At 39.7% G+C, this 26,420-nt stretch overlaps 1 long non-coding RNA gene across 3 annotated transcripts in view; it reads right to left on the reverse strand.

Annotated features, from left to right (window-relative positions):
• The window catches only part of LOC109491750, a 105,912-nt gene that overhangs the window by 36,055 nt on the left and 43,437 nt on the right, over nt 1-26,420 (reverse strand). For 2 of the 3 annotated variants that reach the window (XR_002145205.2, XR_006585831.1), the window contains exon 2: nt 18,337-18,780. The exons of the other annotated variant lie outside the window; for it this stretch is intronic. This is a non-coding gene — a long non-coding RNA (uncharacterized LOC109491750). The remainder of the gene's footprint in view (nt 1-18,336; nt 18,781-26,420) is intronic. 3 annotated transcript variants of the gene reach the window in all.

Genomic DNA, 26,420 nt, shown 5'->3' on the forward strand with positions numbered 1-26,420 from the left:
ACATTAGGGCAATTTCTGTTGTTTGTAGACTAGAAATTATGGCTTTTTTTTTTTAATTTCTTTGGTTAATAAGAGTTTAAACTTTTGGCTTGAAATTCTGAATAGCAATTGATGTTGTTTCATTAGCACTTATAATTACTGTTTTAAAATATGCAGCATTAGTAAGTGTTTGAAATCCACTGAGATCAGTGTCATTCTAAAGGAAAAGTGTATTGTAGGCTTTGTTGAACATTTTCTTGTGTGTATTAAACAATTTTCTTATTCTATCATTCAGTACATATTTTTCTCTTTTTTTGGTCTAATTGTTAATGCTTTATAAATACATGCAATAAAATATACAAATCTTAATTACATAGCTCAGTGAATTTTCATGTGTACATCCACATAACCAACACCTCAATTTGAAAAGTTATACAGAACATTTTCATCCTAATCAAAAATCATAACAGATCAATTTGTTTGTTCTTGACCTTCATCTGAAAGGAATCACATATTACGTACCCTTTTGGCCTCTTTCCCTAATTATAATGTTTTGAGATTCTTCCATGCTTTTTCATGTATCAATTGCTTGCAGTATACTCACACCAATACCCATTCTCCTGTTGATGAATATTAATCAGAGGCAAGAGAGAATCAGTCACTGCCATTGCAGGACAATAGTCCTGAGGCCCTAGAAAGCAATAAATGCAGCCACCTCTGGAAGACTGTGTGTCGGATGTGCCACACAGCCTCCAGGGTGGGTGCGTGATCACACTGGTTCTGGCCCTGAAGACTTACACAGGGTAATGGATGCCTACTACCAACCCTTCGCATTCCCAGCTGGTATAGACCAGGTGGAATCTTAGTCAGACCACAGATGATACGAGCCCATGCATAAACCTATGACACAACTCCAGCCCTAACGTGTCCTATGTCCAGCATGAATGGAAGTAGCTCCAAATCAGTGTGTTGGCTTGGTTCTGGTGATCTAATCTCAAGGCCTGTGGGAGAGATCCACTCAGCAGATTGGAATCAAAGGTGGCCTGCTGGAATAAGGGTTCTGACAGGTGTGAGGTGGCATAAGGGCTCTGGAATCACTCTATAAGTTCAAGTTTCAGAGGTCAGGGGGCAATAGATGGAACCCACATGTGTTGGATGGTTAAAGGAGAAAAGGGGATTGGGGACCATATACATCCTAATCTGGGCTTGAGGCACCCTTGTCAGCATGGCACTGCCTTCCCATGTTTGTCCCAGGCACTTTGGGGAGATTTAGAAAATTTCCCAGGCAAATATTTTTAGTGGGGTCTCTTGAGACAAAAGTCTAAGGAAAAGGGTCACCTCATTTGTTTAGGTCTAAAGGTGGCACTGGAGATAAAACTAACATCACTTACAGATTGGATATGGGAAGTGAGAAAAACTCCTAGTTTTTTGGCTTGAGTGACTGGATGAATAATGTCATTTACTGAGATGGGAAGCCTACAGGAGAAACAGATTTTAGGGAAGGACTGATTAAAAGTTTCATGGAAGTAGGAGAAATAGGAGAGGTTGGCAAAAGGGTCTATACTTCTGGCCATAAATTGAAAAATGTTTGAAGATCCAAGGAAAAACATGGTGACTATAGTTGATAGTCAACTACCACTACCATGTAGTTGAAACTTGTGAAAAGAGTAGAACTCTCACCAAAAGAGTAGAATGCTCACCAAAATAAATAAATAAATAAATAAAAAGATACGTCAGGTAATGGATGTGATGAGTGTATTAACTAACAAGATAAGGGGAATCCTTTCACACTATGTAGGCATATTCAATAACCAGGATTTATACTTTAAATATCTGACAATATACATCAATTATACCTCAGTAGACCTGAATTTTTTAAAAAAGAGTTTTATGTTGATCAATTAAATTTGAGATGCCTACTAGATACAGAAATAGGGATGTGGTATAGGCTCTCAGACACACAAGTCTAGAATTTAATAGAACTGTCTTATGTAGGTATTTAATTTGGAAATCATTAGAATATCATAATATTTAAAGTAACGGAATTTAATAAGATTGAATCTGGAAAAGATATAATCAAAGAAGGAAAGAAGGCTCATGACTCAGTTTCATGACTGAAGCATTACAATAGTAAATGTTAAAGTCAAAGAGCAGAAATTCAGTAAGGAAACAGTATCTTTGAACAACACATTAGACCGAATGGACATAACAGATATGTATGGTACACTTCATCCTAAAGCAGCAGCATACACATTCTTTTCCACAGCACATGGAACGTTGTCCAGAATACATCACATTGGACAACAAAACAAGTCTCATTACATTCAAGAGGACTGAAATCATATGATGCATCTTTTCTGACCACAACAGTATAAAACTAGAAATAAATTACAAGAAAAAAAAACTAGAAAAAATACATACATGGAGATTAAACAACATGATACTAAACAACCAATGGGTCAATGAAGAAAGCAAAAACTCCATGGAGACAAATGAAAATGAAAACACAATGGTTCAAAATCTCTGGGACACAGTGAAAACAGTTCTAAAAGGGAAATATTTGGTAATACAGGCCTACCTCAAAAAACAAGACACAGCTTAAAGGGGCACCTGGGTGACTGAGTTGGTTAAGTGTCTGACTTCAGCTCAGGTCATGATCTCACGGCTTGTGAGTTCGAGCCCCACATCGGGCTCTGTGCTGACAGCTCAGAGCCTGGAGCCTGCTTTGGATTTTGTGTCTCCCTCTCTCTCTCTCTACCCCTTTCCCACTCACACTCTGTCTCTTTCTCTCAAAAATAAATAAACTTGAAAAAAAAATTAAAAAAAAAAGAAACAGCTAAAATAAACAACACATGCTTACACTTAAAGGAACTAGAAAAACAGGAACAAAGCCCAAGATGAATAGAAAGAAGAAAATAATAAAGATGAGAGAGGAAATAAATAACAAAGAGACTTTAAAAACTAGAAAATAATCAATGAAACCTAGAACTGGTTCTTCGAAAAGATAAACAAAGTTGATAAACCCTTAGCAAAAGCCATCCAGAAAAAAGAGAAAAGACCCAAATAAATAAATCAGGAATGAAAGAGAAGTAGCAACCAATACCATGAAATACAAAGGATTATGAGAATACTATGAAAAATTATATGCCAACAAACTGGACACCCTAGAAAAAATGGATAAATTTCTAGAAACATACAGTCTTCCAAAACTGACTCAGGAAGAAACAGAAAATCTAAACACAACAATTACTAGTAACAGAACTGAATCAGTTATCAAAAACTTCCCAACAAACAAAAAGTCAAGGAACAGATGGCTTCACAGGTCAACTCTATCAGACATTTAGGCAAGAGTTAATATCTATTCTCCTCAAACTATTCCAAAAAATAGAAGTGGAAGGAAAGCTTCCAAATATGTTCTCCAAGGTCAGCATTACCCTTATATTGAAATCAGACAGACACCACAAAAAGGAAAACTACAGTTCAATATCCCTGATAAACATAGATACAAAAATCCTCAACAAAATTTTAGCAAACTGCATGCAGCAATACATTAAAAGGATCATTTACCATGATTAGGTGGGCTTATTCCAGGGATGTGAGGATGGTTCAATATTCACAAATCAATCCACATGATACACCATACCAACAAGACAAAGGACGAAAATTGTATGATCATCTCAATTGATGCAGAAAAAGAATTTGACAAAATTCAACAATCATTTATGATAAAAACTCTCAACCAAGTGGAGTTAGAGGGAATATACCTCAACATACTAAAGATCATATATAAAAAACCTATAGCTAACATCACACTCAACGCTGAAAAACTGAGTTTTTCTTCTGAGATCAGGAACAACACAAGATTGTCAACTCTCACCATTTTTATATTACATAGTACTGGAAGTCCTAGCCAACACAATCAGACAATAAAAATAAATAAGAGGCATCCATACTGGTAAGGAAGAAGCTAAACTGTCACTATATGCAAGTAACATGATAGTATATATAGAAAACCGTAAAGACTCCACCAAAAACCTATTAGAAGTAATAAATGAATTCAGTAAAATTGTAGCATACAAAATTAATACCCAGAAATTGGTAGAGTTCCTATACACCTATAACAAAGTAGCAGAAAATTAAGGAAACAACTCCATTTACCATTGCACAAATTAGAATAAAATACCTAGGAAGAAACTTAACCAAGGAGATGAAAAACTTGTACTCTGAAAACTATAAAACACTGATGAAAGAAACTAAAGACAATACAAACAAATGGAGAGCTATTCCATGCTCATGGATTGGAAGAATCAATAGTATTAAAATGTCCATACTACCCAAGCCATATACAGACTCAACGCAATCCCCGTTAAAATACCACAGTGAAACCAATGTTACATTGTGTGTCAACTGTATTCAAATTTAAATATAAAAAAAAAAATAAATGTTAAAGCCAAAGAGAAGGGGCCAGCAAATAATTCTGAAAAAGATTCATTCCTGAAGCTGTAGGAAACCAGGACTCACCCTTGTGTACTCCCACTGACTAGCCCAGCATGATAACCGACACCAACACGACCAGCGCCCTGCACACACACTTCTAATGACACAGTTGCCTCGTTCACGTCCCCAGGCTTCGGTGTCCATGACTAACCTAGAAAGAAGCCTAGTTTGTGATGACCCTTTCGGGCTCAATTCCTAATTGTTGCTGCTTCCCTACGTCCCCTTATTTGCTCCAAATGTTACAAGCTTAGTGAGCTACCAGCATGTCTCAGTGTTCACGCAATCTAACCCTGTGCTAAAAGTATTCCCAGATAGTGACTATAAAATTAACAGCCATGAGTATTTATTTTAGTGGTTTTATTTGGGGCCTGAGGTGGCGACACTGAGATAGTATCTGTTAAGCTGTGATACTAGCTTAGAAAGTTGTTAAGCTGATACTATCTTAGAAAGTTGATCTCTTTAAGAAAAAAATTATAATTACCATTTTCTTTATTAATATTTAATATTAGGATAAGGTAAGTGAGCTATGTGTGTATTCAAAATATCCTACACTAAGCTGTTTATGTTCTGAAAAGTGTTTTTACAGTTGCTATTTATAAATATATATTCATGGCAATTTTTAAAAATAATTTCTGTTATATTCCAAAACGTGTGAAGATATATTTTGGTATAATTATTTAGATTGTACATGTTTTTGCTCTAATTTGATTACACCGATGATTTCAATGCTTTTCTAGATTTATCATAACATGGGAACTGTAATGACTCTTTGTGGTGTACTTCTAGGATTCATGTCAGAGGCAGGCCAACATCTTACAACACAGTGTCCTCATTGTTCCCCTCTCCACCCAGTACTCAGGGCCACCTGCCACTCAGAGAGTAAGGCCTGTTACTGAGTTAAATGATAACTCTGGTGGGCAGCTTCTGGAATGGCCTCCAAGACCCCTCTCTCCTGGTATTCACACCATGTGTGACCCCCTCCCCTGGAGTTTGGGTGGGACTTAGTGACTTGCATCTAAGTAATAGAATATAACAGAAGTGATGGTGTATCAGTTCCAGATTCAGTTATAAAAAGCCTGTGACGTTCACCTCAGAAACTCTTTTGTGAACACTCTCTTGTTCTTTTTTTGGATTGCTTGCCCTGAGGGAAGCCAGCTGCCATTTATAGGGACACTCAGGCAGCACAAGGAGAGGTCCATGTGGCGAGGTACTGGACAACGTCCAGTGAGGATGTGGCCTGCCAATGGGCACAGAAGTGATTTGGAGGTGAAGCTTTCAGCTCCAGTCAAGTCTTGAAATGACTATTATCCTGGGCAACAGTTTAGCTATAACTGCACGAGAGAACCCAGGACAGAGACACCCTGCCAGGTCACACAGGATTCCTGACCAGGTAATCAACATTTACTGCTTTAGGCCATGTGAGTTTGGGGATATTTTGTTGCACATTTACAGGTAACTAAGGCAATGAGTAAACATGGTCACCCTAAAGGGCTGACTTCCTCTCTAAAGCTTTCCAGAACACTTCACTTCTTAAGGGTTCACTTCTTAGAGTAGAAGTCTAATGGTCTGCTGGTGGTCCCTAAGTCCACTCAACCCTGCACGTGGCCACTTTATAGAATGCCTGCAGTTAATCCTTTCTGCATCGAAGAACTGAGAGCAGGGGAAGGTGATACAAATCATCAATTGACAAATTACTCTATTTATGTATGTATGTATGTATGTATGTATGTATGTATGTATGTATTTACTTATTATTTGAGGGAGAGAGAGAGAGAGAGAGAGAGAGCGAGCATGAGCAGGAGAGGGGCAGAGACAATTCCAAGCAGGCTCTGCACTGTCAGCGAAGATCCCAATATGGGGCTCAAACTCACAAACCGTGAGAACATCACCTGAGCCGAGTCAGATGCTTAACCAACTGAGCCAGCCAGGGGCCCCTGAAGTCATTAGATCTTTAAAACAGTAATTTGTCATGACTCCTGGGTGGCTCAGTTAAGTGTGGGACTCTTGATTTTGGCTCAGGTCATGATCTCACAGTTGATGAGATCAAGCTCCATGCAGGGCTCCGTGTACAGACAGTGCAGAGCCTGCTGGGGATTCTCTCTCTCTCTGCCCCTCCCACCTCCCAAATAAATAAACACTTAATAAATCATTTGTTAAAGTTATAATGACTTCAAAAGACCATGAACAATGTAAATATTCACATTACCACTCACTACCTGCAACTGCAGTTGGCCAACCTCACTCATGGGATGACGCTCAGGTGTGGTGGTTTCTATTTCTCGTGATGATGTCTGTATCTCGCTATCTTGATGTTTATATCTTGCTACCTTTTCTTTAAAAATTGTTAATGTTTTTTTTTTTTTTTGAAAGAGAGACAGAGCATGAGCACGGGAGGGGCAAAGAGAGAGAGAAGGAGACACAGAATGTGAAGCAGGCTCCAGGCTCCACGCTGTCAGCACAGAGCAGGACATGGGGCTCAAACCCATGAACCATGAGATCATGACCTGAGCTGAAGTCAGACACTTAACTGACTGAACCACCAAGCGCCCCTATGTCTTACTATCTTAACATCACTGATGTTTGTGTGTTGGGGCACTAGACCATCAGTCAGGTTTTAGTCGTGTTGCCTGGCAGTCCTTTCCTTTTGTAGATGTAAGTCTCAATTATCAGTAACTGTGAATGTCACCTTAAGAGCTGTTTGAAGACAAACTGGTTTTCGGCCCAAAATGATAAGGAGCACGGGTGCAAGTGATACAGCATCAAGGCCCTCATGCTACTGATGTTTCTGATGTTGCTCCTCTGTTGACGTAGCTGCTTTTCAATTTGCACATTTAAAAAATCTTGCTACCCTTAGCCCTAGTCCGTGTGCCACTAACTGCCTCATTCCACACGTTCCCCCACACGTGACCTGCCCTGCTATTTATTAGTCTCACTGGATTTGGACCTTGGTCCTACCCTCTTAGCTGGGATGTGCCAAATTCTGCTATCCAATCTGGTATCCCCTCTAGGTGGCCAGAATTTACATGCATTGAGCTCTTCGACTCACTGGTCACCAGCCTATCCAGAGAGTCCACAGGTCATCCCATGGAACCAGCCTAGATCAGCTGCTTGTGTGTTACCATGGAAACCATGCTATTCTGGCCTGGCTGGACTGCCCCTCATCACCTCACTGTATCTGTTCCCAAGGAGCAGCCAGCTCTGTTGGATTGTCTATTACCTTAGGGTCAGGTCTGATGACCAAGTCTGCTCTCTTCTTCCACCTTTGACAGCATATCACAAATTCTCTATTCCAGATACTATGTTCTCAAGATAGTTAAGACTTTCATCTGTGCTCAGATCCAAACTCTATCCAGGCTAGACCCCCTTAACCCAGCCTCCTGCCTTCCCATTCGTTTCTCTTTCCTTCCTTCCTCCGTCTAAGGATTCACCCTTCACATTTTCTGTATCCCTCTGGGCTTCCCCTTCCCCCATGACTCAAAGTAGAATTGTTCCCTCACTTCCTTGCTCTGTCTTCAAACAAGGTCTCATTTGCATTAATAATCTATTGCATGTTAACATAGGAAAATAAATGTAGGAGTATCACACACACACATCACACTGGTATGTCACATGGATTTGAAAACTTTCACAAGGTATTTATAATAGTCACCCCCATCTCTACTAGAGGACAGGTTGAGTTTAGCCAAACTTTATTTTAGCATCTATTCCTAGATTCCTTAGGTCATGAAGAATTGGCATATTTAAGGAACAAAGGGGCCAGTGTGGATAAAGTATGGAGAGTGACTGTGCATACGAATGCAATGAGGTCAAAAAGATGAACGAGGGCCACTTTAAGCAGATGTTAAAGACCCCCTAGAAGTTCAGATTATATTTGTCATGCAAAGGAAGACACTAGAGGCTTTAAACTGAGGAATAATAGGATCATGCCAGATGCTATATGAAAAGTAGACATGGAGAGCCAGTGGGGAGTCAGGAAGAGCAGTAGGAAGAGAGGCTAATGTGGTACTTCCACAAGGTGGTGTCAGTGAGGGTGAGCAGAGACTCATAAGCGGAGAGGTGCTGTGGATATAGAAAGTCTAGTTCTTTCTGATAGAGTGGACTGGGAGAGTAGTAAGAAGGAGGAATCAAGCAGGATATCAGAGCCGTTGTGCCAACACTTGGGTAGATTATAATGACATCTATTGTGAAGGAAGAGCCTAGGGGAGAAATAGATTGGGGGGTAGGAATATTTATTTGTGGTTTAGGAGTCCAGCTCTGAACACACTAGGTGTGAGATGACCAAAGAGTAGACTTACAGGCAGTGCCTACCAAAGTGTGGAATTCAGAGGAGAGGTTGGTGGATGATGGAGACCCGAGAGCCACAGGGAGAGACGAGAGAGGAAGGGTCTCTGAGGAAATGAGGAGCAAATACCCAGCAGATGCGAGGAGCTGCTGGCAGTCATAAATGCCAGGAGAGGACAGTGCTGAATTTTGTCAAATGCTTGTTTTGCATCTATTGACAAGACTGAATACTTCTTTATTGTTTAATGTGGTTAATAACACTGATTTTTTTTATTGTTAAGCCAACTTTGCATTCCTAGAGAATAACGAGACTTAGCCTTTTTTTTTTTTTAATATATTAATGGGCTGGTTTCCTAATACCTTGTGAAGGATTTTCACATTATATTCACTGCTCATGATAGATACTGTTCTATAATTTTCTCTTGTTGTCATGTGTCTGGAAATTTTTGTTTTTCTTATCAGGGTTGTACTGGTCTCATAAAACCAGCTGAGCAGTGTGACTCCTTCCTATTGTTTGAAATAGTTTGTATAAAATTAATATTCTTTCTTCCTTACATGTTTGTCACAATTGAAATATCTAGGTCTATAGTTTTTCTCCTTGTTGGAATTTTGTTTAAAAAACATTCAGTGTCACACAGATAAAAGGTTATTCATATTTCAATTCCATCTTGTGTCTATGTTGAAAAGTTTTTTCCAGAAAATTTTCTAATTCAGTAAGTTGTCCAACTTATTGTCGAATTTATAGTTTTTATGCTAGCCTCTTTTTTACCTTGTTAGGTATGTAAAAGTGGTAGTTAAACTGCTAATACCAGCAATTAAAAAGAAGATATGTGTTTTGTTTTATTTCTGGATTTACCTAACCAGATTTTTAAAAATATATTTTATTAATCTCTTTAAAAATGGACTTTTGGTTTTGTTAATTTTGTGTCTGTCTTCTATTGATTTGGCTTTCACGTGCACACCTTTTTGAAGCTTTTTAAGTTGGAAGGTTAAAAAAGCAGGTTTAAAATTGATGATACACAATATAAGGATTTAATGTCACAAACTTTACTCAGCACTATTTTAGCTGCTTCCAACAAGTTTTATATATTGTTTTCATTATCTTTAAATTGTGAGCGCTTTGGGGGCTTCTGGGTGGCCAGTCGGTTAAGCATCCAACTCTTGATGTCAGCACAGGTCTTGATCTCAGGGTCGTGAGTGCAAGCCCTGCACTGTGTTCCACACTGGGCATGAAGCTTATTTTTAAAAAAATATTGTAAATACTTTTAAATTCTATTTTTTTTCCCTTTTATGCACAGGGTATTTATTTATTTTAATTTTAATTTTTTAGTTTATTTTTTGAGAGAGAGAGGGAGAGTGAGAACAGAGGAGAGGTAGAGAGAAAGGGAGAGAGAGAATCCCAAGCAGTCTCCACACTGTTAGTGCAGAGCTCCATGTGGGTTGAATCCATAACAATGAGATCATGACCTGAGATGAAATCAAGAGTTGTATGCTAAACCAACTAAGCCACCCAGACGCCCCATCCACAGGGTATTTAACAGTGTGCCGCTTAATTTCTCCCTTATTTGGGCTTTTCTAGATAATTAACTTTTTAAATATTTATTTATTTTTGAGAACGAGAACAAGAGCGCAAGTGGGGGAGGCGTAGAGAGCAGGGAGGAGACAGAGGATCTGAATTGGGCTCTACACTGACAGCAGAAAGCCAGATGCAGGATTCTAACTCAGAAACCCTGAGATTATGACCTGAGGTAAAGTTGGACACTCAACCAACAGAGCCACCCCGGTGCCCCTAGATAATTAATTTTTAATGATTTCTAATTTAATGTGATTTTTGTCAGAGAACACCCTCAATAAGAGTCAATCTTTTCTAACTAATGAAGGATTTTTTTATGGCCCAGTATATAATCTATAGTGATATGCATGTGCTGTGTGCTTGAAAGGGGTGTGTATCCTTTTGTTCTGTTTATTGGTCTATACACGTCAGTTGATCACATGGCCAATCACATTGTTAAACACATTCTACATTCTTACTGGTTTGTTGTCCAGTTCTCCTGCTAATTAAAGAAAGAGGGATGGTAAAATCCCACACTATGATCTTGGATTTGTCTACATCTCGATTCGTCTGTCCATTTTGCTTCATGTATTTCAAAGCTGTTTTTATGTACATATATATATACATGGTTACATCTCCCTGATGGGTTTTCCCTTTTATCATTATGAAATGCACTGTGTTACTATTCCTTGTCTTCAAGCGTGTTGGTATTCACCAGCTTTCATATACTTACTCTTTGAATGGTTTATTTTTTCCACTCTTTTACATCCTACATACCTGTGTCTTTATATTGATAGTGTATTTCTTGTACACAAGTCAGGTACTACTTTTCTTAAATAAAAAGCAATCTGATAATCTCTACCTTCTAATTGGAGTGCCTAGTTCATTTACATACAATTCTTTATATGACTGCGCTTAAGTCTGTCATTTTACATTTTGATTTCTATTTGTCTCACTTATTTCTCCCCCATAGCCTTTATTTAGCATTAATTTGGCAACCATATTATTGCATTTTAATTTCTCCTTTTTAGGTGTACATCTCGTCTTTAAATCGCAGCTCAGGGACTATATCATGCACTTTAACTTGTCACATTCCACATAGATTTAATATTCTACTGCTTTTCATAAAATGTAAGAATGCTGCAACATTACAATTCCATTTACTCCTTCTTCTGTGTTACTGTTTTCATATGTTTTGTATCTGCATAGGTTATAAATTTTGTTTTGTTTTGTTTTACTTGATTGTATGTATTTTACAAAGCTCAGGAGAACAATTAGTTTCTACTATATTTACCTGCATATTTAAAGTCTCTAGTGCTTGGGGCGCCTGGGTGGCTCAGTCGGTTGAGCGTCTGACTTCGGCTCAGGTCCTGATCTCACAACTCGTGAGTTCAAGCTCAGCATCAGGCTCTGTGCTGACAGCTCAGAGCCTGGAGCCTGCTTCGGATTCTGTGTCTCCCTCTCTCTCTGCCCCTAACCCACTTGCATTCTGTCTCTGTCTCTCTCAAAAATAAATAAACATTAAAAATAAATAAATAAAGTCTCTGGTACTCTTCATTCCCAACTGCAGATGAGATTTTTCATGTTGGGTAATTTCTTATGCCTAAAGAGTCTCTTCAGTATTTCTTGTAGTGTCAGCACTGCTGCTGAAGAATTTTCTCAGCTTTTAATTATCTGAGAAAATTCTTACTTGTTTTTACTTAACTTTATATATTGTAGAAGGATATTTTATTGAAGGAATTCAGAATTGACTTTTTTTTTTTCTTCCAGTACTTTAAAGATATTGTTCCCTGAGTTCTGGTCTCTGCTAGTTCTGCTGGAAGGTCAGCATATGATTGTCGCTCTCTATTGATGAATCATTTTTCCTTGTCTGCTTTCAAGATTATCTATCATGATTTTCAGCCGTTTGACTATCATGTGCCTAAGGACGATGCTCTCCATATTTATCTTCTTCAAAGTTGCTGAACTTTTTGAATCTATAGATTTCTGTTTTCCCAAGTTGGGAATGTTCCAGCCATTATTTTTTAAAAATATTTTTTGTCCCACTTTCTCTTCCTTCTCTCTTTCTGAGACTACAATTATATACATGGTCTCCTTTTGTGACAGGATTCCACAGGTCCCTAAGGTGCTCAGCACCTACCTCTTCATTTTCTGTTCTCTCAGTTTCTCAGAGAAATATAGTCATCATCCAATTTTAATTTTGGACTCGCTCTTTTGTTGTGCAATCAAGATGTTTAATATGCTATTAAGTCCATGCCATGAATTTTGTTTTAGAAATGTTATAAATCATTTATATTATCTTAGTATTGAGATTTCCTACTCATCTTAAACATATCTTACAACAATTGTGTGTTCATTTTAAAAACATTTTGTAGTTCAGGGTCCAGTCAGGAGGTAGAAAACACACCAATAATTTGAATAGGAAAAACATAATAGAAAGAATTATTAACTAGTGTCAGGGGATTAACCACTAAGAGGTAAAGAGAATTCTAAAGACTATATAAATAGCAGATATTGGGAGCCGAGGCATGAATAGACATGGAATAAATCACTTCCCCCCTCCCCCCGCCCCCGCCAAGACTGAGATTCATACATCATTAGAGAAGCTATGGTGTTAACACATAGAACAGCAGGTAAGTTCACGATGTATTCCAGGCTAGGGATGGCAAGCAGGAAATCACCTCCTGGTGTGCCCGCCCCCAAGTGGGAAGACATGTGGGAAGATACCTGCTGACCTGCTGCTGAAGTTCACGGGGAAAGCCACCTGCTGGGCGTCACCCTGTCTTCTGGCAGCCTCATACTGCAAGAGCCAGAATTCCTTTTTAATTAAAAGCACAACAGAACCAGGAAGAGAAACTCCTTCCTCCTGCAGCCTCCCCATTCAGGACCTTCTGTTAACAAAGCTCAATACTGGGACAGCTGGCAAAAGAGAAATGTTTACAGACTCTTGCTCCAACATCACAAAGCAGGTCACAGAAAAGCAAAGTCGAGGCTGAGAAACGGTAAGTCGATAACGTCTAGACTGAGCATAGTTACAAGAACTGCTGAAAATTCTTGTCTGCTAGTTCCAACATCTATGTCATCTTAGGGTTGGTTCTTCTGACTCATTTTTCTCATGACTATGAGTCACATCTTCCTGCTCCTTTGCATACCTACTGATATTTAATAAGTACTAGACCCTGTGCATGACGTGTTGCAGAGACTCTGGATTCTGTTATCATCCTTGGGATGGTGTTGATTTTTGTTCTGGCAGGCAGTTATTGGCTGATCACACTGAACTCAGAGAGACTTGGTTTTATACTTTCTGGAGTAGGTCTCATGGTTTATGCTTAGACCTAGAACCCTTTAGATCTGGGACACAGTCTTTGCTCCCACGGCTTGAACTTGTGGGGTTTCTGTGAATAGGGTGAATTTACCAAGTCCTCCAACATGGCCAGACTCGAATTCTAAACTCTCTCTCTTTTATGAAGAGCAGCAACTGAAATTTCTTTCAACCTTTCATCTGTTGCTTTCTGTCGGGTTTTCCCCAGGCAGATGCGTATCAGGAGTTAGCCAAGGATTTGAGGGGACTTTATACACAGATCTGTGACTTCCTTCTTGCCAGAATTTCTCAACTCAACTTCCAGCTTCTCTAGCGGCTCCCAACTCTGTCTTCGGATATCTCAAGTCAATAACGCGAGAGCCTTCAGCTTATTTCCAGCTGCTCTGTGCCTTTCAGACTAGAGAGTTATCTCAGATAAAAGCCATATTAGAGTGTATCCGGTCCAGTGAGGTTTTCCTTCTTTAAGGGTGATATCATTTGCAGTTTCTATCCTGCTCTTTGTCACTCTCAAATTCTTGAGATAAGCTTCTCTGCTGCTATTGGAAACAGAATCAGACAAGATGATTTCTAAGGGACATTCTTATTCCAGGTGTTCTGGATCCAATTTCAAGGAGTCAGTAGATTGTAACGTACATAGAAATGAGTCTCTGCATTTATTGTAGAGCTATAAATTGTCATTTTAGTACAATATGTATTGTACTTCAGTGCATACTGACTGTTCTGGATGGAATATTATCCAGGAGTATAATAAAATGGAAAAATAGGATAAATGTGCCCATATAATGATTGGTCTGATTCCCACTTTCAGAGTCAGTCTGGAGTATTATGTCTTCATGATAATTAACTGTTTAGTCAACTGAGCAAAGTAAGCGTCTGACCATAAAGAAGAGATCAGCACAATGTAACCATCCGTGTTGTTCTCAGACCCGCATAATCCTCCCCTTTGGAAAGACAGAAGTGCTTCTGCGCTGGTTCTCTGTTGCTGCCCCACGATCCACTGAATGTGGATGATCTCCTAGACACCAGGTCACAGTGCACAGCTGGCAGGAGGGGAGTAAGTGGGGAAAGGATTTATGGCTCAGTGACCAGCAGACATCTCCAGTGGCCTGTTTCTGTCTCCTCTCATTAGCTTGTCTGAAGTCCTATTTCCCTGTGACTGTAAGCAGCTGCGCGTGGCTCCCTCCTTGCTCAGACAGACCTCTAATAAACCCAGTCTCAGGTAGTACTCGGTCCAGGTGCCAGAGACAGAGTTAGTAAGAAGAACGGCTCTTCTCTGTGAGGATCAAGGTCATCAACCTCCATCTGCAGAAAGGATGCTTAGAGGTAGCCTATCCGGATTCCTTTTTCTCTATTAAGTACTTCTATTGTTCTTCTTTTCTTACCATAAGATAAAATCTTACACATTGTAAAAAATAATGCAGAAAAAAACATAAAGAGCATATTTTTGAAGATAGCCCTTCATCTTACCACCCAGAGGTAGTTATAAATGTTCTGCTGTGCAAACTCATACACACATCAGATGCATGTACAGCTTCCACTTTGACCAAATGTACATCATCATTAGTTTTAGTGGCAGCATATTATATGGATGCACTAAACATTATGTTATCAATCCTCTAGTGACAGGTATTTTTTAAGATCTTAGTACATACATTTTTTAATTTTTATTTTACTCATTCTTATTTTTTTGTTGTTGAGGTGTAATTAACAAATATATTTTTACTTTACAACATGTAATAAATATAAATAAAAAATGTAATATATTTGAAGTATACAACATGGTAATTTGGTATACATCCCACAATGTAGCTAATTAACACACCCATCCCCTCGCACATGTATCCCTCAAGCATTTTTTAGAAATTTACTCTCAGCAAAATTTCAGGTGTACAATACAGTATTATCAACTATGGTCATCGTGCTACACATTAGCTCCTCAGAATTACTGATCCTTTAACTGAGAGGGTGTACCCTTGGACCAACCTCTCCCTATTTCCACCCCTCCCCCAACCCCAGCAACCGTCAGTCATTCTACTTCTGTGTTTCCACATCTTTGACTTTTCGATTTTTTTAGGTTCCACATGTAAGTGATACCATAGAGTATCTGTCTCCCTCTTTCTGGCTTCTTTCACTCAGCACAATGCCCTCCAGTTCCATTCATATTGTCACAATTGGCAGGTGTCAATGGACACAATACTTAGGTTGTTTCCACATCTTGTCTGTGGGGAATAAATCTCAGCATATAGTTTAATTCTTCAGAGACCCTTCTTAATCATGTAAACTTCAGTTACTCATTAATACCATAGCTTATTTTAGTTCCCTACAATGCATTTATCATTACTTCATGTTTTTATGTTTGCCATTGACTTACTTGCTCATTGTGATTTTTTATAGATTACAAATGACAAGAGATTAAGGACATTCTTTTGTTCATCCCTCTATCCCAAATACCAAGAATAGTGTCTTGCACAAAGAGAGGTTTCATAAATCTTAGTAGTGTCAATGAAAAGTGACAGTGTGGTGTCCCAACTGCTTTGAGAAGAGGGTAAGAATACTGGCCAATATGCCTGTAACTTCAGACTCAGAACCTGTGGGTCAACATAAGTCAGACATTAGGGCAGAGAGATGACTTGGAGGGAGGAATAGGCTAAGGCAATCATCTAACAGAGAAGTGTAATTTCAGGGAAGCAAATCATTTGTAGAATCTCCAACAACAGTGCTGGGAATGTAAGGAGGAAGGATTTCAGCCACAGATAAAAACAGGGGAGCAGGAACCCCAGGCAGTTCAGCAGAATTCTCATTTCTCTTCCCTTCACCCCCCAGCAGCCATGTCCCTGGGGGCTCAAAGCCCTATATATTCTCCCAAATATTTCACCACTGATTGAGAGTCTCACCCAAATTATTTTTGGCATTGACAAAGTAAGGTCCCAAGACTGTTGCCTGAGACCTAACTGGTCTTAGACTTGTGCTGGAATAATCTCTGTGGAAAAAAGAACATAACCTGAGTATGTGAGGGAGGTTGACATCAGTAAGATCCAAGATTGTTATCCTGAAATGCAGTACCCATTAAAACCAGCTCAGATCTTCACTGAGCATGTATTATGTGCCTGTGCTAGTATTCCCAGTTGTTTGACCTCCCCACGGCCCAGGTAATTGCTGTAAGAGTGCCAGGCTGAGGCTGTAGAGCACATGATGGGACCTAGATCCAGATCGTGAGACATGGAGGACACTGGGGTCACTCCCAGCTGTAGATGGTAACAGGAGCATAGGGACAGAGAACGGGATCTGCCCAGACAAGGACCTGGCATCAAAGATGCAAAAGGGAGGGGTGCCTGGGTGGCTCAGTCAGTTAAGAGTCCGACTTCCACTCAGGCCATGATCTCACGGTTCATGGGTTCAGGCCCTGCATTGGGCGGGGCCTCTGTGCTAACAGCTCAAAGTCTGGAGCCTGCTTTGGATTCTGTGTCTCTCTCTGCCCCTCTCCTGCTTGTGCTCTCTCTCTCTCTCTCTCTCTCTCTCTCAAAAATAAACAAACATTAAAAAGAAAAACAGAAAGATGCAAAAGGGAGTGATCTGTGTCCTGAAATGGAGCCAGCACACAGAACAGGCAATAAATCACTGAGTAGAAGGGAGATGGGCACTGATCCAGGACTCCGACCCAAGAGTTTTGGGAACCGAGCGTGGAGATGAAGGGTGGAATCAGTCAAAACAAGCCCCGAGTACTGTTGATTGATTCACTGCACATGTTACCAAGGCAGGAACTCTGGCAAGGATGGGTAAGTCCACATATGGGACCTTCCATGGCAAAGATGCCTCTGCCAGCACGGGCAGGAATCAACATGGTTTCTCTGTTTGGGGTGGCTGGAGGCTGACCTCGGAGCATGGTTTCCTTAGAAGGTCAGTATCAGACAGGGCACTTCAGCATTTAGTGTCAGCAAACCTCAAGGAACTCCCGGGGCCGGCTGTGCAGAAGCAGCAAGTTACCACCCTTCCTTCCTTCGTAAAAGATCCCCTGCATTATTTGGCAACAACAGCTCCAGTTAGGAACTGCCTTTCCCAGCCTCTCCCTCAGCTGTAACTCGCTCACATGGCCCTCAGCAACATGTCAGATATGTCCAAACCGATGCCTTGCTCTGCGGGACTTGCAGGACAGCTATGGAGGCTGCTCCGGCCGCTCCAACTTTTTCTCTGTCTGCTTTTCCTTCTTTATGCTACTGACGGCTGTAACCATTAACAGCCATGTTGGGCCAGGAAGTGCCCTTAAGACTGGAAGCTGGGCCTGGAAGATGTACTAAAACTTGCAGAGGCCCCAGAAGCACAGGTGGAGCTGCCAGACCCATCACGACACAGCTTTCTCTGAATTTACTTTCTTTGTTGACTTGAGAAAGAGATAAGGCCCTTCTAGCTTTAGTCACTGGTTTTTCCATTATATGCTGCTCTCCCTAACCTGCATTGATAGGACCGGTTATGGGTAGGGTGGGGCATGATCCCCACCTCCTGCCGCTCACGGCTTTGTACAGCTATCTCCCTTGCCTGTGGGCAAAGCCTGGCATTTGCTTCTGTCTAGTTGAGAACGGCAAAGGTGGCGGGATGCACTTCTGTGTTTATATTATGTTCATAAGACTGTGTCTTGTTAGCAGAGTCACTCTAGAGATGGTCTCCCTAGCTTCCTGTGAAGAAGTGGCCATGCTGGCATGGTACCCACCTGGCATGGGGCTCGGGGTGGTGTCCAGGATCTGAGAGCAGTTGGCATCCAACAGCGGCAACAAGCCAGGGTCCTCAGTCCTACAACCGAAAGGACTGTGGCCACCCTGAGTAAGCCTGGAAGTGAATTCTTCCCCAGTTGGCCTCCAGACGTTGACACCACTTAGCCAACACTGTGATCACAGCTTTTGGAGACCCTAAGCCAAGAACGTGGGTAAGCTGTTCCCAGACTTTGGGCCTCCAGACACTGTGAGATAATGAACGTGTGCTCTTTTCAGACCCTGGGTGGGTGGGTGCCGCAGGAACTTGCTAGCACAAGGACTCTAGACTTCATCTGTGGGTCTCAAAAGCTTCTTGTGGTTGCCGTTTGCCTTAGCCTATGAGTTTATGACTTCATTATTTTGCAGAATGTGTGGATGTGGAGTTCACAGTTACTTGGCTTCACCTAAAATATAACAAATATTAAATAAACATTAAAAAGTGAAAGTGTGATCTTTATCTCCAAGAGGTCTGTGAAATGCTCTTGCATGCTCTCTAACGCCATCACCAAGTGCGGGCAGGAAAGTCGCCAGGGCCCGTTCAGTCTTGAGAACAACAGCAGGTGAGACCCTCCTTTTCTTGGCACAATATGCCACACAAATGCGATGCTGGACAAAAAGCGGGCATTCTGAATCAATGCACTTTTTATACTTAAAAAGGAAAAAGCAAAAAAAACCCACAGATTCACTTCTCCCCGAAGACAGGATAAAGACAAGTAAACACTGAGATTTTCAGACAAAAAGGTGCTGTGGAAGTGCAGAACGTTATTAATTAACATAGTTGTAAAATTTCAGGTTCCAAGGAGAGAAAAATCTTGGAAGCAATTATAAAAGTCATTATATAACATTTAGATTAAATAAACAGTTCCCTTAAGGAAAACAAAACACTGAATTTTCCTTTGATTTTCCAAATATGAGTAATCCAATTCGCTAGCTCTCACCTGGCACTCAGTGGTATTGAAAAACTTGCAGATGACCCAGTAAACACAGAACTCCTAACAATGTCACCCCAATCAAATGTATTGCGTTAAATCAAACATAATTGCTCCCCGTGTCATAACAGAATAACATAAATGTCACAGAGGCAGAGGCAAAGGACATGCATTCACTTCCTCTTGACTTAAAAAGTGAATAAATTCTAAATAATAAAGCAACTTGTGAGCCAGTGCTTTCCCACAAGTTATTCTGGGGAGAACAGGCATGTATGAGAGTGATAGGTGTTTGTATTTAATTCTTTTTTTACTTTTCAAGAACTGGAAGTTCTGGAGCGCCTGGGTGGCTCAGTCGGTTAAGCGTCCGACTTCGGCCCAGGTCATGATCTCACGGTCCGTGAGTTCGAGCCCCGCGTCGGGCTCTGTGCTGACAGCTCAGAGCCTGGAGCCTGCTTCAGATTCTGTGTCTCCCTCTCTCTCTGACCCTCCCCCATTCATGCTCTGTCTCTGTCTCAAAAATAAATAAACATTAAAAAAAATTTAAAAAAAACCCTGAAAGTTCTAAGTATGTTAATTATCCACACTCTATGTCCCAATTAGAGACGAAATACATGAAGGGCTAGTCATCAGTCCAATATTTATAACTACAATAAATCTTTTGACATGCAGCTTAATTTTCTAGGTTCAAAATATTTTTCCAACTAGGAATTTTACTACTACAAGTTTGTCTCAGATATGACCTACATCAGTCTTTGCTTCTTCCTCCAACCTCTACCCCACCAAAAGCAACAAATAACTAGAAAATTTGCTATGCTGCTCCTTAAATATTCCATATGATTCTTTGGAAATAAAATATTTTAATGGAAAAACGTGTCAGCCAACAGCTGTACATCTTAATTCTGTTCCATAAGCCTTATGGTTGGTGAGAAAGTCCTCCGCATCTGGTAACGGGTTAACCATCATTCTCAGCTGTCGGTGATGGTATAAGCTGTTAACGTTTTGTAACTTTGGGAGAAATTATGTACTGGGAGTGGAGGGGAAATAACGTGGTGTCTGAAGCTGGTGGTGTTTGACTCATACCAACATAAGTGGGTCATGAGATTAATATTACAAAAATTAAATTTCCACATGCTTTTAAGTTTCTGACAAATGATAACACATAAGCCTCATGTATTTTGTGCCAGATTACTGCTCTTTCCTGAGCTTGGGAATCTGGTCCCTTTTTAGCTGATGTTTTATGTTAAATAATTGTCTATATTAATGATAATAATTAATTGTTAAGTCTTAATTTATAAGGAGTTTTTAAAAAGATCATGCTGACTCTTCAGGAGAAGGAGAATGGCTCAAAGATCCTAAAGTGGAAAATAACAAAAACAAAAATGAAAACGAAAACACCTCAAAAAAAAGAATTCAGGAACATAGGTCAAGGACAGTGTCCTTATGAGAGAGAAAGGGAAGTTCACAGAGTGACAGCTGGGAACCAAAAGTGGGAATCAGGCTACATGCTCAACCCACAGATTACATCGAAAGGTGTATACTCTCCATGAAAACTTTCTCTGAAAACACAGGTAACATTGAATAGCATGTGGTAATTTATAGAGGAGTTTCTCATCCATTATCTTAAGCTTGAGAGTCATTCTGAACCTGTGTAGTTGGCATTAATCATTCCCGTCAAAGGCATTCATGCTCATACACTCGTAAGTGGCTCCTCCAAGTGTTTTTTTTTAATGGGTGCATTTTATTGTACATAAACGGTATCTCAATAGAGTTGCTTTTATTTTTTTTAATGTTTATTTTTGAGAGAGAGAGAGACAGAGCGTGTGTGGGGGGGGGGGGGGGGGGGAGGGGGTCCAGAGAGAGAAGGAGACACAGAATCTGAAGTAGACTGTAGGCTCTGTGCTGACAGCTCAGAACCCACGAACCGTGAGATCAAGACCTGAGCTAAAGTCGGACGCTTAACCGACCGAGCCACCCAGGAGCCCCTTGAGTTGATTTTAAAATACAAGATCATGGAGTATTTTTTAAATGTCTTCTTGCTTACCATTTTGAGAGTGGCCTCTAACATTGCATTTATTTATTTATTTATTTATTTATTTATTTATTTATTTATTTATTTATTTATACTTCTGGTAGATCTTTTCTACACATTTATTCTGTGGAGATCCTGAAGGAAGAGACCATGTTATCCATCACTGCATCTCACACAAAGCATGGAACACCATAGAAAGTCTATACTATTGTTCTTAGCAATGAGCCTAAGGCTCCACAGATTTCTGGGTGTGTGTGCAAGCATAAATAAAATGAAGGCACAGTAGAATTTCAATAAAATTCCAGAAAGAAACCCTGCATTACTACCAACCTCTTGACTATATCCATGCTCATAATCATCCTACTTAATACAAGAGATGCAGGAAGGGCCTGGAGAGCTCAGAGCTTCACAGTTTGGGAGAGACTATCTCATAGGCCAAGTATGTAAGTAATAAATAATTAGCATAGCCTAATCTGAGTGTTCTTGAGCAGTGTTTCTCAAAGCTTATTGAAGATTTGTTAAAATGCATATCCTATGTTAGTAGGTACAGTCTGCACTTTCTAATAATCCCCAGGTGGTGCTGACATTTCCGGTTCCAGGTAGCTCACACTTTCACTGGCAAAGTTCAGACTGGATACCGTGATCCTTCCATTATTACATGCAGTCTCCTCTCTCCTTTCCACAGCTGCTGTCATTTGTATCAATATTTTGTCACTTAAATATGTCATCTGTTGTGTTATTTTTTTCTATTTTCTCACGTATAAATATATCACTTTTCAGTACAGCATCTGATAAAGTTCTTTTGAATAAATGAACTATATTATAGGAATCTGAAGGGTATAGTCTGTGTCATGTAAGCCTTTGATTTCTTCAATGCTGACAACATAGATTATATAGAATCTGAAAATCAAAATTAAAAATGTTTAGGGGGCGCCTGGGTGGCGCAGTCGGTTAAGCGTCCGACTTCAGCCAGGTCACGATCTCGCGGTCCGTGAGTTCGAGCCCCGCGTCAGGCTCTGGGCTGATGGCTCAGAGCCTGGAGCCTGTTTCCGATTCTGTGTCTCCCTCTCTCTCTGCCCCTCCCCCGTTCATGCTCTGTCTCTCTTTGTCCCAAAAATAAATAAACGTTGAAAAAAAAAAATTTAAAAAAATGTTTAAATAAAAAACTGGAATAAAGTTTGAGCTGACGGTTTTGGCTCTCCAGAGATATTCAGGAAAATAGGAAACAGTCCTGGACTGAGAAGGGACGGGAGTCTGAGGCAGAGTCAAAGAACAGAGCGCACCCCTAAGTCAAAGGCAAGACTCACAAGGCTGGTGAAGCTGAAACTCCACCTCTCATTACCCACCTGCTGTGGTTTGTCACCTTGATCAATCCTGACAATGGCAGAAGAGCAGTGAAGGCAGAGACCTTCCCATCAAGGTCTTCACCAAGACACACAACACAAAAGACTCTGTGCCCAAGTGAGGTGCCCAAGCACGACACACAGTCTCCTGACCCCTGGACAGCGTTACCCAGCGTTCCTGACACTGCCTCAAGTCTCAGTACTCGACCTGCCTGAAACAAAGATTTTATCCAGACACAAGGACACAATTCACCTTGCTGCCTGATCAACAGATTAAATAGTGACAGACACAAGGAAGACTGTGATTCTCTTATAACCTACAAGTCATGATTGTTTAGGATATCCTTCATGTAGTCTGGGTGGTTTGAGCTAAATTTAAGAGGGCTGTTGTGAAAGCACATTGGACTACTCACAAGGAGGACAAAACAAGGGATGAAGAATGAAGCTGTGATGTCATGGTCATCGGCCCAGGAAGGGACGTCCCATCTTAGCAAAATCAGGGGAGCAGTTCATGTCATGCCACAGGTACACAGAACTGGGGTGGACGCCCGGAGCTCTTGCCTCTTGGGCCACTGAGCAAACACTAATCAGAAGTTTGATTTTTCAAAAGTGTTGTAGTAGCTAATAATTTTTAAATTTATGACCTAGTTTTTCTACTCAGTGTGGAAATCATACTGGTTTAAAATGAACATACCCAAATGACTCACAAGATAAATTAGTCTCAGAAAGATGCACTGCCTAAAATGGACAAATGCTGAAAATGTTTATATTTTATGCCTGTGTGATCCATTAGGTGTGCTGCACAGAGCAGCATTTTCCTTTCTCGTAGGACATGAAAGCAAAACATCTTGAAAACAAAGCAATGATAAACAGTTATTTGGCAAGACGATATTGAAAAAATAAATAACCAAGTCAGTGATTCAGATGTTTTTTGGACAAACCTAACTGCTCCCTTCAGTGATTCCAAGTTACTACTTGAAATATTTATATATTTATCAACTTGGATTTAGAGTTGAATCTAAGTTGGTAAATATAGTTTTAAGCCACTATTTGCATACCGATATATGCAAGATGTAAATGTTTAAACAAAGAAGTATTACTTCCCTAAAATGGACTTCCCCCATAGATGTAAGTTGTCAGCAATATTATTAAATATAATTAATCAGAGTCTCTCATTTTAAGAGGAAATAGGACCATTCAAGTCATTGGTTTATTTTTTACTATGAAATACAATAACCATTCTACATGTTGTAACTTATTCTGAAGAGAAGAGAATATACTATTTTTTGGGAAAAGACCATTTTGCTTTAGTTTCTTGGTTTGACAGCAATGGTGACCATCACCAAACATATTTCAACAAATTACACTGATGGGAATTCAAGAAAATGGAAAATAAGGCAAATTTAGACATAAGTAGATTTAAATTATCAATATTTTTATTAAAGAATAATAGGAAAAATCAACTAAGAATATATAGCCCATTCTCTATTTTTTAATTATTTGGAATAGTAATATTAAAGAGGTTTTACTGAATACAGTATTTTATGAATAAAGATCAGATGGTTGAATGGGAATGCAAGCTGGTGCAGCCACTCTGGAAAACAGCATGGAGTTTCCTCAAAAAATTAAAAATAGAACTACCCTATGACCCAGCAATTGCACTACTAGGTATTTATCCAAGGGATACATGTGTGCTGTTTCAAAGGGACACATGCACCCCAATGTTTATAGCAGTACTATCAACAGTAGCCAAAGTACGGAAAGAGCCCAAATGTCCATCGATGGATGACTGGATAAAGAAGATGTGGTATACACACACACACACACACACACACACACAATGGAGTATTACTCGGCAATCAAAAAGAACGAAATCTTGCCATTTGCAACTACACGGATGGAACTGGAGGGTATTATGCTAAATGAAATTAGTCAGAGAAAGACAAATATCATATGACTTCACTCATATGAGGACTTTAAGAGACAAAACAGATGAACAGAAAGGAAGGGAAATAAAAATAATATAAAAACAGGGAGGGGGAGAAAGCATAAGAGACTCATAAATATGGAGAACGGGTTTACTGGAGGAAGTGTGGGAGGGGGTATGGGCTAAATGGGTAAGGGGCATTAAGGAATCTACTCCTAAAATCATTGTTGCACTATATGTTAATTTGGATGTAAATTAAAAAAACTAAAATTAAGTATTATGTTGAAAAAAAGATCAGATGGTGGAAGACAACTCTTACGAATATCTTTGTTTGAAATAAACTCCTTATATAAGAAAAAGAGCAAAATATGAGATTTTATTTGATTTTTTCTTAAAAGAAGTTATTCTTTTGATAAATTTTCTATCCATTTTAATTAAAGCGGGTAGTTCTAAATTACTTTATATGATACTTGGCTAGGTATTATCAGGCATTCATTAAAAATGAATTTGACATATCATTGATATCAAGATAAATATCTAGAAGGGAAAGGAGATTAACACAAGAAACTACAAGCAAAATGCTTAAATCCATAATGTAGATTCAATAATTAACATGGAAAACAACAGAGAGATACTAGTGTGGCTGGTTTGATCACAAATAGCTTTCATACAGATTAGTACCCAAATCACTAAGTTATTCTACCTCTGATCTGTTCTTTTTATAGATATGAATAATCTATTAAACCTACTTTAAGTTAAATTTCTCTTTCAAAGTGATGGTATTCTGCATAGATCAAAGAGCCTCCTAACAACTCATGCCTCTGTATGGGAACCACCTAGTTAATCACCTGCTTAGTATGCGGAGCCGCTCTGGAGGTCCTAGACCACAGACACCTCTCCAGCTGTTATTTGTCTCATTTGTTAATTCAAGCCTCAGTAGGACAAAGGAAATTCTGTACTTAATCATCCATTCCTGGATTCCCTTACTTTTGACTTGCTGATGTGAAGAACAATAAAGGACAACCTCTCTGGGTACCACACTGGCCTCCTCAGGCTCCTTATTCAGCTCCTCCCTGCACCTTCTGCTATTCTTACTTTCACACATTCCTTCTTTCCTCCCTCTCTTCCTTCCCTCTTAATTCCTTTTTTTCTCCCAAATCAAATACACAGCTGAGCACTTTCAGAAATGTGAGTTTGGGAACTGGAAAGGCAACAAAAAAGTCTTGGGAAAAGGCCCAAGTTTGAAAATCACAAACAGTTACCATTGAGATTCTACTATTTACTACCTGTTTTACTCTGGCCTGGTCTTCTCTTTCCTCATCTATAAAATGAAAATAATAATAAAAGTTTTTTATACACTTGATGTAAATATTAAATGATAAGACATATCTGAAAACACTCTTGAAACTTCAAAATCTTATACTGTTACGGAACCAGGCTGCAACGCTGGCAGAAAAACCAAGCGGCACTCAGAGATCTTGGTGGATCAGAGATTTACTTAACACCAGTGGGCTCAGAGGAGACCATTTCTCCAAAGATCTGAGCCCAGAATGCAAGTGGGAAGGGTAATTTATAGCATCATCTTCTGCATTCGTGGAGGCTTTCGTGCCCGTGCGGCAAACAGAGCAGGAATAACCCGGAAGAGGAGTCTGTAAGCTAGGAACTAGAGCTTGTTTTAGTCCCGTCAGCCATCTTACGGTGCAAAACTTTACGTATTTTCCCAACATTACAAATTAAAGAACTATTGTAAGTTGCATATGCCCTCAAAGTAGGTATTAATTGGCCCTCAATGCCTAGGATGTTTTTTAGGGTGCCC

The sequence above is a fragment of the Felis catus genome, chromosome D1, assembly GCF_018350175.1.
Source record: "Felis catus isolate Fca126 chromosome D1, F.catus_Fca126_mat1.0, whole genome shotgun sequence".
NCBI classification, from domain to species: domain Eukaryota; kingdom Metazoa; phylum Chordata; class Mammalia; order Carnivora; family Felidae; genus Felis; species Felis catus.